At 37.1% G+C, this 11,369-nt stretch overlaps 1 long non-coding RNA gene across 6 annotated transcripts in view; it reads right to left on the bottom strand.

Annotated features, from left to right (window-relative positions):
• The window catches only part of LOC146992797 (uncharacterized), a 170,910-nt gene that overhangs the window by 39,388 nt on the left and 120,153 nt on the right, over positions 1–11,369 (bottom strand). For all 6 annotated transcript variants that reach the window (XR_015039085.1, XR_015039086.1, XR_015039084.1 and 3 more), the window contains 2 exons: positions 1,275–1,392; positions 1,018–1,099 (listed from right to left, as the gene is read on the bottom strand). This is a non-coding gene — a long non-coding RNA (uncharacterized LOC146992797). The remainder of the gene's footprint in view (positions 1–1,017; positions 1,100–1,274; positions 1,393–11,369) is intronic.

Below are 11,369 nucleotides of genomic sequence, written 5' to 3'. Positions count from 1 at the left end.
AATGTGTGTCTTCCGCACAGTGGTTTCTGGAAGAAAGTCCTCGTGATGTTGCTTTCCCAGCTTATGTGTTGTTTACGGATGAGGCCACATTCAACAGGGATGGCATATTAAATTATCACGATCAGCATTTGCGAGTTCAAGAAAACACCTACAGTATGTGGCAGGACTTCCAAGTTAAAGTACGGGCGGGTTTACTCGGCACCTGCATATTTGGGCTGTTTCTTTTACCATCCACAAACAACCTGATCTTCCCAGCTTGCTTGACGATGTTCCAGAAAATGTGAAGCACAACACATCGTTCCAACATGAAGGAGCGCCTGCTTATTTTGGACAGGACGTTCATAGCTATTTGGACAAATCAGCCCTGCATCAATTGAGCTGCTACTGTCAAAGAAACTCCCAGTGTGTTTGAGCATGTCTGGCAATCAATGGTCCGTTGGTGTCAGGCATGTTTGGCGTCTGATGGTGCAAACTTTGAGCATCTCTTGTAACATTCAAGCTGTCGTACACCATTTGTATTCATGCCCAATAAATGTTTCAAACTCCCTTAACAGGCGTAAGTGGTAGAAGATGGGAAAGAAAACTCTTGTTTCCTTTCCCATCTTCTACATCCGTTACCACTTACCCCTGATAATGATGCGCATGGGATCCTATGTCATTTTTAATCCTTGTGATGAGTCCCACCTTCCACCAGAAGATTGTCGCAAGATTTACGGGACACCCTGTATAATTACTGAAATAATTAATTACAGTTGGCATATATCAAATGATGTCAACTGTCGATAAATAGAACTTAATTGATTTGGACAAAAAAATTATAATGATTATTATTATTTTGATTACATTAACGAACTGTCAGTTTTCACTCATTATTGCTAAGTTCACGCATCTCACACTATTTTCAACATCATTTCAATTAGAACAAGCAGTGCAATATTAGGTTGATATTTAAATTATTTAAAGAATTATTTGCAAATGGAATAAATAAATTGGCTATAAAAACTTATATTTCTTCACCTTCGTATTATTCACTGTACTTGCCGGATTGCTAGATGGGCCTCTGAATTTCAGGCATCCAACAGACAAAAAGGATTCAATTCTAAAAAAATAAAATGAATAAATAATAAATAGCTAGCAAATAATTTGAAATTATCAACTTCAATTTATTAATAACACATGTATTCCTATGTAAATTGGTAATTTGGAAAAATTTATATTTTTTTTTTTTTTTTTTTAAATCACTAGAAAATGGGGAACAGCATTAAAACACTCACCGCATCATGCCAACATAATCTCCAGGCGCTTTCTCGGGATTTCTACAGCTGAAAAGCTAGAGGCATGGAAAGAAGTCCTCATCGGATAAAGAAATGAAAAACCACCACTACTGCAGCACTAAAAGAGATGTTTCAAAACAGGTTACATCCTAATTTTGAATTCTTAATACAAAGCAGAAAACTTCATAAGACAGAAAATGAACTTTGAAAAATAAGATATCATCATTTTATTGACAGCATTTGAAAAGAAACCATAAGTAGTTTTCGAACTACTGAGAGAAAAAATAAGTTTACTACATCTGTTCTAGGAAATCAGGATGCATTCAAATAATGGGAAGATATGGAAAAATGTATTTTTAATCCTCTATACTTTATACATATTTTAACCAGATAATGCACTGAAAAAGAAATAATTCATTGACATAATCCGATGCTGGAATGTAAAAAAAAAAAAAAAAAAAAATGCTTTCTTGCTGTAGTCTTAGGTAAATTACCTTAACAGATAGGGAATGCTCTCAAAGTGATTACTTCATACAAATGCCTACTTGTCAAAAGACTAGCATTTCTGAGAAAACAAACATAACCCAGGATTAATGACTAAATTACAATTTCATACAACAATCATTCCCTAACCTGACCAACAAAATCAAACAACAGTTTTACGCATATGTGTTAATTAATATGTTGAACTTCATTTGTTTTTCAGAATACATGTGTGGCATTATATTATGTTAATTAACCGGTTATTATGGTTTAAACTTTACTGTCCCTTCTTTCGGTTTCCACGGCAGAATGCAAATTAGCTTGCGTGTATTTAAACTGAGGTTTTAAGATTGTAAAAACAGAGCGCGTTCTGCCTCCCGAGGTCCCGTTAAGTTGCTGTTAACTCAGATAAGAATTGTAGACTTCAGTCTTCCATTATAATTGCCGGTATTTGAATAGTTATGCTGGTTGGATTGCAAGAAAACTTTGTGTTAAATTGAATTGTTTAGCCTTTAACTACTTGCTTATTTTAAATTTGAACTTACTGTTATTCAAGTTAGCTCGCCATAAGTGTTGGCTGAGTTGTAAGCACAAGGTACGCCTTGTACATCTGCTTTGTTAGCATTGAATATTTTCTAAGCTTGATTCTGCACTTTCAACCCCAAATACATTAAATCAACGATTCGAAAATGTGAGTGGTACCCCTCTGATCAATGGGTATTGTATGCTACTTTAGGCCCATAAGAGGCTGCATGAAACTCCAAGTGATACTGGGAGGCGCTAATAATTGGTACACAGTTTAAAAGTGTTTATATGTCAGAATTCAAACTATCCCTCTGCTTAATTTTCCGGGAGCATATTATTTGCAACTGATACCTGTATCCACAACATGATCCGTTTGTTGCCTTGGTCTAGCGTTAGCGTTTTGTTTTCATGGAACATGCCTCCCTCCCCCCCGCCCCCGGGAAACAATGAGAATACATCACAGCCTGTGCTAGGCTTTTTCCTGCCTGGTGCAAGCTCTGCAAATTCTAAATTCTGGCACCCGGTTTCTTCCAAAAAATTGTAAAAGTTTTGCCAAATGTAAATTCTACCGTCTGGTGCAACTTTACAGGTAGCACAGCTTTTGGCACCAGCCCTGACCTGCTTTTATTACTAAACCGTCTACAGTGCTCAACTGTGGCCTGAAATCTTCTCATGATAACCACTTCTAAAGAAGATAAACATCGACTGGAAATGATAATGGCTGTCTTTGAGAGAATTCTGTATATATTCCAAATTCTTATCTGTGCACACAAGATGGATACGGGATTCAGCTGTGTGTATGGCATGTTTAACTGGGGTTTTGGAGCTCTTCCTCTGTGTAGTCTACTCAGAGCCGTCTCTTCACACACATACAGAATGATCATTGAGTAAATTCAAGAACTAATTGTAACTTTGGAAGTGAAGAATGAACATCAACACTCTCTGGTTAGGTACAGGGGTTTCATGAACTGGCCACATCCTTGATCCTCCCTTCACAGAATATTTCCGAGCCATTTGGTGGGCAACGTCGACACCAAATTTTGTTGAGTTATAAAATGATATTGTTTCTGGAAGCATTTTTAGGCGATTATTGTCGATATCAACAGTGGGATGAAGGAAGCTCAATAATAAGACATTTTTGCTGGTTTTTCCCTGATAAACTGTCAAAGTTATATCATTATGCTCCAGTAACAATGTATCTTACAATGGCATTATTACTTTTTTCACTAATTCAGGTACTTCTTTCCGATTTTGTTTCTTCGTTCTAGTTAAACTAGTAATCTTCATTTTTAACATTTGAGACAGATTTAGTGTAGTGAAAAATTATCTGTAATGATATTTCTTCCTTTATTTTCGAAAGTTTCTATCAAACGCAAAACGACGTATTCAGACAAAGGTAGGTTTTAAGGACGTTCCTCATCTTTATCCAAATATGGAAAACCATTGAGCACGTATTTACTTTTAACATCAGCGGCAAGCCAGAACTCGATACCAAATTTATTTGGTTTACTTGGCATATATTGCGTGAAATAACATCAGGCTTTAGACGAAAACAGCTGTTCATTAATATATATATATACATGCTCCTGATTTATAGCAAGTTATCGAATTTTCAATAAATTTCTTCCAAACTTCAGAACTGAAACAGAATTTATCTGTTTGAAGGTGTTCAGACCATGTAATGTTTTTGTCGAATTGCAGAAATTTCAAAAGTTCTCTGAGTCTATCTCTCGCCATAGTATCGCGGAAAAAAGGTGGACCCCAAACAACAGATCATAGATTATCAAGCTCTATATTATTTGCACCGTATATTCCTCGAGCATACACAATTGATATAAAAGCATCTAGTTCGTCAAAGCTGTTGACCATTCATTTTTTCCCAGTTGCCAATGAGCTTCTTCCTCTGCACAATTTTCGATATGACGAAGCATAGCCTCATCTAAAAGTAGCCTCCATGAACTATAATTCCATAGCCATTTTCAATATTTCGCTTTGTATAACTGTTTGGGCCACTCTTTTCTTTGAAAACATCATGTTCAGCAATTCTTCCATGCATACAACTGCCAGAGGTGATGATTTCCTAACACGTTCCATCATTTATAACAAAAGTTCCAGAGTTCACTTCACCTGAATTCGAATCTGATAACTTTTTACGTTTATTTACACATTGTTCTTTCTTCCCAGAAGTGTTTTTTTCTGCTAGTACATTGTACAGGAAAATTAGATACGGTATCTTCATCCGAGGAAATATTTTCTTCACCTGCAGGTACATATTCATCATTGCTGATTTTTTATCATTATCGTTTTCGGATTCATTTTCTCATAATTGCCGCATATATTCGAGGGCCTCGCTAACTGTTAATTTACGTATATTTCTTCCAGCCATTTTCACCTAAGATCAATTTTAACTCTGGGGGTAAACAAGGTGGCAAAAATCGAACAGACACTCTATCTATCAGCAAGGCAATGCGAAAAACCAGTTGTGTAGTCATAAAGAACCAGATGTGCCCCATTAGACTACCGCATTGGCTACAGTAGTAGTGCATCACATTCCATTCAATAGTCCGAAACAAAACACATCAGAGGTGAAACAATCCTTGAACATGCTTATTTCTAGACATTGCTAAGGCTTTTGACAGAGTTTTGCTGGATGCTCTCACCTATAAATTATCCGCCCTGGGCTTCCCAGGCTACGTCATCAACATTAATAATTCGTACATAACCGGTAGATACTTCGACGTTCGCGTTTCTGGCACAAACTCCATGCTATCCAGGCTGATGTTCCACAAGGGTCCTTACTTGGACCCACGCTTTTTATTATTTACGTGAATGACATACCAACCACACACGGCACATCATTAGCTATGTAATCAGACGACACTGCGATGCTAGCACAAAGTGCATGCGTACATCCATTCATTCAACGATTACAAAACTACATCCATACATTAGAGAACTGGCTTATAAAATGGGAAATTCAAGTCAACGTGGATAAAACACTGGCCATTATGTTCACGAGAAAAAGCAAATTCAAGAAAAATCTCATTTTTAAAGGCACCTCTATTCCCTGGCCCAAGCACGCCCCTTATCTTGCGGTAATCGTCAACAAAACTCTTACATGGGCCCCACACATTACATCTATAAGTATTTAACGTATCATATTTTCACAGATTGTTATTAGTATAAAAACAGGAAAAGTCAAGAAATTTGTTTTCAATTGCGTTAGAACTTTTTAAGAAAATCGGAAACAAAATTGCTTTTGGGTCAAAAATGATCCAATCCGCGGTTCTAGTGTTAAATACGTGTCTTTTCAAAAACATTTTTGGGTTTTCAAAGAGAGACCTATGACAGATCACTTTTGAAATTGATAGAGTTTTTTTCAATCTCTGCACCCAACCAAGGCTCCTTTTAAGCTTAATTTGAAATAGGAGGTAATTCTTTGAATGATAAGTTGTTTCAAGAAATCTGTATTGAAACTGATGAAAATATCACTTGCTTCATTCTTCATAAAAAAGTGAGTTTGTTCTTTCAGAAAATCTGCTTTACTCGTTTTCTCACATTTTACAATTAAGTTTCAGACTTTTTGGAAGAAAAAGATTTTGCTTTAACAGCAGACTTGATAAAACCGAAAACATATGTAGTTTATTCAATAGATTTGTTTAATAAGTTTTATAGATCAAGTTATCAGCTCCAAGGTGTTGACCTGAATCTAATAAAAACGAAAAATTTAATTTCTGTGTTTCTGGAAAAGTTTTATAGCAAACTTGAGATAGGATAATTTATGAATTTAAGAACTGTAGAAAAAAATGACAAAGATGAATATCTAATTTTGCCACTATTTGGAAGCTTTGGAATTGGACGTTAAGAAATAATAACTTCCAGATATTTTCAGAATGAAGTTACCCCAGACTTTAGAATCCATTTTCCTACGGAATTTTCAAGCCATCTCCAAACTTAAGAGCATATGACTAGCTGAAATTTTAATTTACATTTAGATAACAAAACCTTAGGCTACAGAAGCAGTTCCTGGACTTTATTTTTGTTAACGGAATATTCTGTTTCAAAGTAAAGAAATCCATCTGAGACTGGGTAAATGGCAGAAATAAATAGGACTCTATTAATGATTATTGTATAGAAATTTCCCGAAGCATTTTTGCCTTATTTACTGCAAAGCGGTTTAATGCAGTAACAATCCTGAAAACCAGAAATGAAACTGGCTGCAGATAACTAATTAATCACAGAGAATTGAAAATGTTGTTAACTAAAGGAGAGCCAAGTATTCAGAAATCAGAACAAACTCATTACACCCTATTCTTCTCCTTACAGTTATTTTGTTACAGGTTTAGAATCCCAACTTTTTTAGTCTAAATATTACTGTGTATTTACTGTTAAATTCATAAACACTCAGATAACTCAGCCTCACCATTATTGTTTTATTACATATTCTTATAACAAAAAGCGACGTTGATTCATAGACGGTATTGAATATTAATTTTCTTCCATAAATGATTGATTTATTTCATGAAATGAAAACTGTTTCCAAAAATGAACTACTCAATTTCACTTCTTTTTCTGACATTTCATCGAATGAATCTACAAATAAGATTTTCTACAGTTGCTAAAACAAAACTTATAAGTTTTCTTCGCTTCACACAAGAAATATCTCCTGCGTTTTGAAACACTATTTACCTCTTGTCTGTGAAAAAGAATTCAGACTAAAAAGAACTTTAAATCATTATTTTGGGCTACATATATTTGTATACTATTCGTAATTTTGCTTAAATCTTTCCCTTCACTATTTTATAACATAATGCAAAAGGACTATTCAACAGCCAAATCCATCTGTGATTCAGTTAGTCGTCTCATCTAAGAGAACAATGCCTACGGTGAACAGCACATACAGCTCGATATTGAGCGCGCTAGGAAGTAGCATAGGTGAACACAATACAGGACACGTCTTACGCGGGATTCACGCACCAGCGGCCGAGTGGTAAGTTTGCTGAACACTGGTAGTTCAGTTCGAGTTTCGTATACCGCGAACTGCTAATTGCATGGGCGCTTTCGTGGTTTTTCCCAATGCGTAACGCGTATACGAGCCAGTTTTCCTTAAAACGTCCTCAACAAAGGCCTCCCCTACCCTTACGCAAACAGTACTCGAGCACGGGATTCGTAGCCACATCCCCCCCCCTGCAATAATCAGCCTACGTCAGGAACGGTGCTAGGCTTTTCTAAATTCCATCATCTCTTTTTCTCTAAGATCTAAAAGTTTTGTTGCTCCTAAATTTTGCAGCCCACTTCGACTTCCCCGCCCCTGCCCTGCGTTTGCCACTAAATCGTCTAGGATGGCAAACCGTGGATAGAATCTTCTCTATGATAATCACTTCCAGAGAAATCAAATATCCATGTTGGTATAAAGTACAAAAATAGTTTGAAGTATATTGCTTTTAATATAATTATTAACTTCACACATAAATTTTCCTAGCCTTCGCATCCACCAGTGGTCGAGTGGTAAAGTCGCTGAACACTGCTAGTTCGAATCGAGGTTCAAATCCCGCGAACGAACCGGCTGTATGGGCGTTTTCGTGGTTTTCCCCATGTGTAACGTGTCTACGAGCCAATTTCCATTACAACGTCTTCCACAAAAGCATCCCTTCCCCTTAGCAGATGGCCCTCGAGGCTTTGCCGTAATCACATAAACTAAAGCAATCCACTCAGTTTTGTGTTCATCAAATTGAGCTCCAATACTGTATTAAAAACAACAGGATTCAAACAAAGCGCATATACACTCGACTTCTGTTTGGCTGCGTATTTAACGGAAGGAAAAATAAGATTTTGCGAAAGCAATCTCGTGAAGCCATATTATACGAACGACTGCAATGCTGTGGAAGCATTAGGTTAATTTCATCAGAGAAATCTTTATTCAAACCAAATACGCACAATTTCTTTGGAGAGTTTCAATGCACGGACTGCGAAATTAAAACGAAAAATATCAGGTAAAAAATTTTTCATTTCTTTCCAGATATAGTGATATTCAGAGACTTAAAAACAACTTTCTTTAAAAAATATATCTTCTCTTATAACCTCTGGCCCACATATTCACTTTCCCCTTCGTTGATTAACATCCTTCTCCTCTTCCTGATCGCATATGAGACGACACCAGCTATTTCACATAATTTTAATCATCTGTTGTTTTCCTTATATCGCTATCGCACAGTTAAAAACCTAAAACTCTGTTTTGTTTGCTTTACATACGCTGTTGCAATGTCTCACGCTGCTTCTCGTGATGTAGAATTTTGAGCTCTCTTAAAATTCAAATGTTTGAATTGGAATTTTTTCAGATATACAGGGTGTCTCAAAATGTCGTTGCCAAACTTAACACGCTGGTATAACATACCATTGTAATGTTCTTATCTAGAATTTACAGCTAAGCGTGTGGAACCTTGAGAACTGATAAGCGATTAATCGCTTTAGCTCAAAGAAGAGAAACTCAAGAAGGATTAATTAACCTTTATTGCTCAAAATAAAGTTCACAGATGACCCTTTCTCCGGACGTACATAAAAGCCTCCACTTGGGCTTGAACTCAAGAATACCAAGAAATAAAACTTAACTAATGCTTTGTAGTATCGTGTGGACCCAACTTGTCAGCAACTGTGGTAGTGACTGCTACTAAGCATAAGTTTACACAGACACGTAAGAAGGGTTTAAAGCCCTTTTTATTCAACTATTAAAATAACAGCTGCGTTCACTTGACGCTCACAAACTACGCTGACCCGGCGGTTTAACTGAAACAGAACGTAAAACTGAACAATTATGACTGGATGAATAAAGTAGCGAGATCACTATCCACGAGATCTTAAACTAACCTAACCGCGTTCTAAAATACCGCTGAGAATCAGCGAGCTTACTAATTAAGCAGATGAAGATTCAGCAAAAACTGCCGAGATAGGCACACAGGCCGCAAAGCGCGGTTCTTAAATTTCTACCTAGCCACCTTCAAGTTCGCGATTCAAGAACCACACCTACAATCTCGTTTTCCTTCAATTTAAAACTCAACTTACTTCTGCTAAATTTGAATATACTGCGCGCTCTACTACAATTTACATACTCTAGCATTGGCAATTCTAGGGGGAAGTAAAGGCTTGACATGAAAGACAATTTAAACTTAAAATAAATGTTAGTTAAAATAAATATAAACCCTACAGCTTAACTAAAAAGATATCAAAATTCTACAGGAGTTGGTCCCTTAAACGCTAACTAAACCGCGAAGTTATCAAGGGCCTGACATACGGCCGAGCATAATAATAGCTTAGAGAGAGTGTAGGCAAAAGGAGAACGTGCGCTGTGCAATCTCTGGCTCTCTAACGAAGTCAGTGGACCTTCGACTTTAAGTACAGCTCTTCCTTCATTTGCATTTAACCGCGATTCCGAAAACACATTCTGGCAGAAAATTGTAAGCTGAAATTAAGAGCGACAGGAAAGTGGCTTTAACTAAAAATAACAAGTCAGGATAGACCTTACACCGTGACATGCAAGATTTATATAGGAACTTATGTACGAAAATGCGAACGGTGGCCGCGAGGTGATAATGTTCGCAAGAGCAAGAAAGAAAGGATATCGAAAGAGGTGTTAATATGACTTTTATTAAAGAACATGGTTAAGTCACAGAAGATGTTCAAAAGTCCTTCCAATTGTCACAAGGCGTGTTTCACAACATAGAAGCATGGATTCGCGGGTCCGTTCAAAATGAGCAGATGTGCCACGGACACGTCCCTCCACTTCCAAGATCATGCCGACGAAATCCATGTCTGATGTTGCGGTCGTCTCGTACACCATAGACTTCATGTACCCCCATAAGCAGAAATCAAGGGGATTCAGGTCGGGGGATCAGAGCGGTCATGCGACTAATCTGCCACTGCCAATCCCGCGATCACGGTATGCCCTATGGAGGTATTCTCGCACAGTGCTCTTAAAATGGGCAGGCACTCCGTCATGCTGAAACAAGATTCGGCGTGTAGCTGCTGGAACGCATCTGGTTGCCATCAGATCCGGCAACACTCTTTCCAAAAAATGTCCATAAAGACCCGAGTTAGTAAACCGATTCATTCTTCTCCTGCAACGTCCTCGCCTAAAATGATCACATTTCCCACTCTCCCATAAGCCTGCGAACACTGCCTTTTAGCGGTCGCCATTGTGATTTTCGGAGCCAAATTCCCATGTAAATCTTATCTATTATGGTATAGCAGACCAACATGTAAAGTTTGACAACGACCTTTTAAAACACCCTCTATTTGTCAGCGTGATATATATAGCCTTATATTCCCATACACCACAAGCACATGCCAGCCTACTGGAAAATTTGCAACGGATTTCATTTTTTGTGCAACAGTGGTTGTCATTAATAACCCGAATTGTTTTATGATCCTGGAACTCCATGCCTGCCATGCACCTCATAAGCTGACATGCAGAATTCTACGTGCGTGTCTCTTAACCTTAAGTTGGTTTCATACCATCCACCCTTTAAAGGAACCATGCTAAAAACAAGTAGTGTCCAATTAATCTCAAACTAGTCAAATTTAAGACAATATGGAAGATTAAACTCAAAATCGCTCAGCAACTCTTATTTCTTTCTATAATTTATTGACATCTCATGGGCTAGCTACTCCGAGGTTTTCGTTTTTTTCCTGGGTATAATTGCGAATACAAATCAATTATTCTTAGAATATCCTACACAAAGGCATCTAGGCTCACGATAGAGAACATTTGTATGTTATGCTTTAAAAAAAATTATCATAAACCAGCATCCGGTGAAATTCTTATGGCCGTATAACGAATTATCAATTTCTGCTTGATAATTTTCCTTGCCATTAATAGAAGAAATATAATCAGTGATTGGTTAAAATATTTTGCGTCCGTTACAACACTTATGTGCTACTTATGCTATGTAAAGACATAAACAGCAAAGAGAAAAAATAACACCATTTATATGGACGGTTATGGTTAAAATAATGCTGTCCCTCAATATTTAAAAAGGCAAACTGGCGCCCATGGCATTCCTTTCCTTCCCCACAAAAGAATTAGCTTTTATT

Source organism: Stegodyphus dumicola, chromosome X2 (assembly GCF_044657685.1).
Source record: "Stegodyphus dumicola isolate Sdum_Otavi_A_Nest chromosome X2, ASM4465768v1".
In the NCBI taxonomy this organism is placed as follows: domain Eukaryota; kingdom Metazoa; phylum Arthropoda; class Arachnida; order Araneae; family Eresidae; genus Stegodyphus; species Stegodyphus dumicola.
This window is presented reverse-complemented; position numbering and strand designations above follow the sequence as displayed.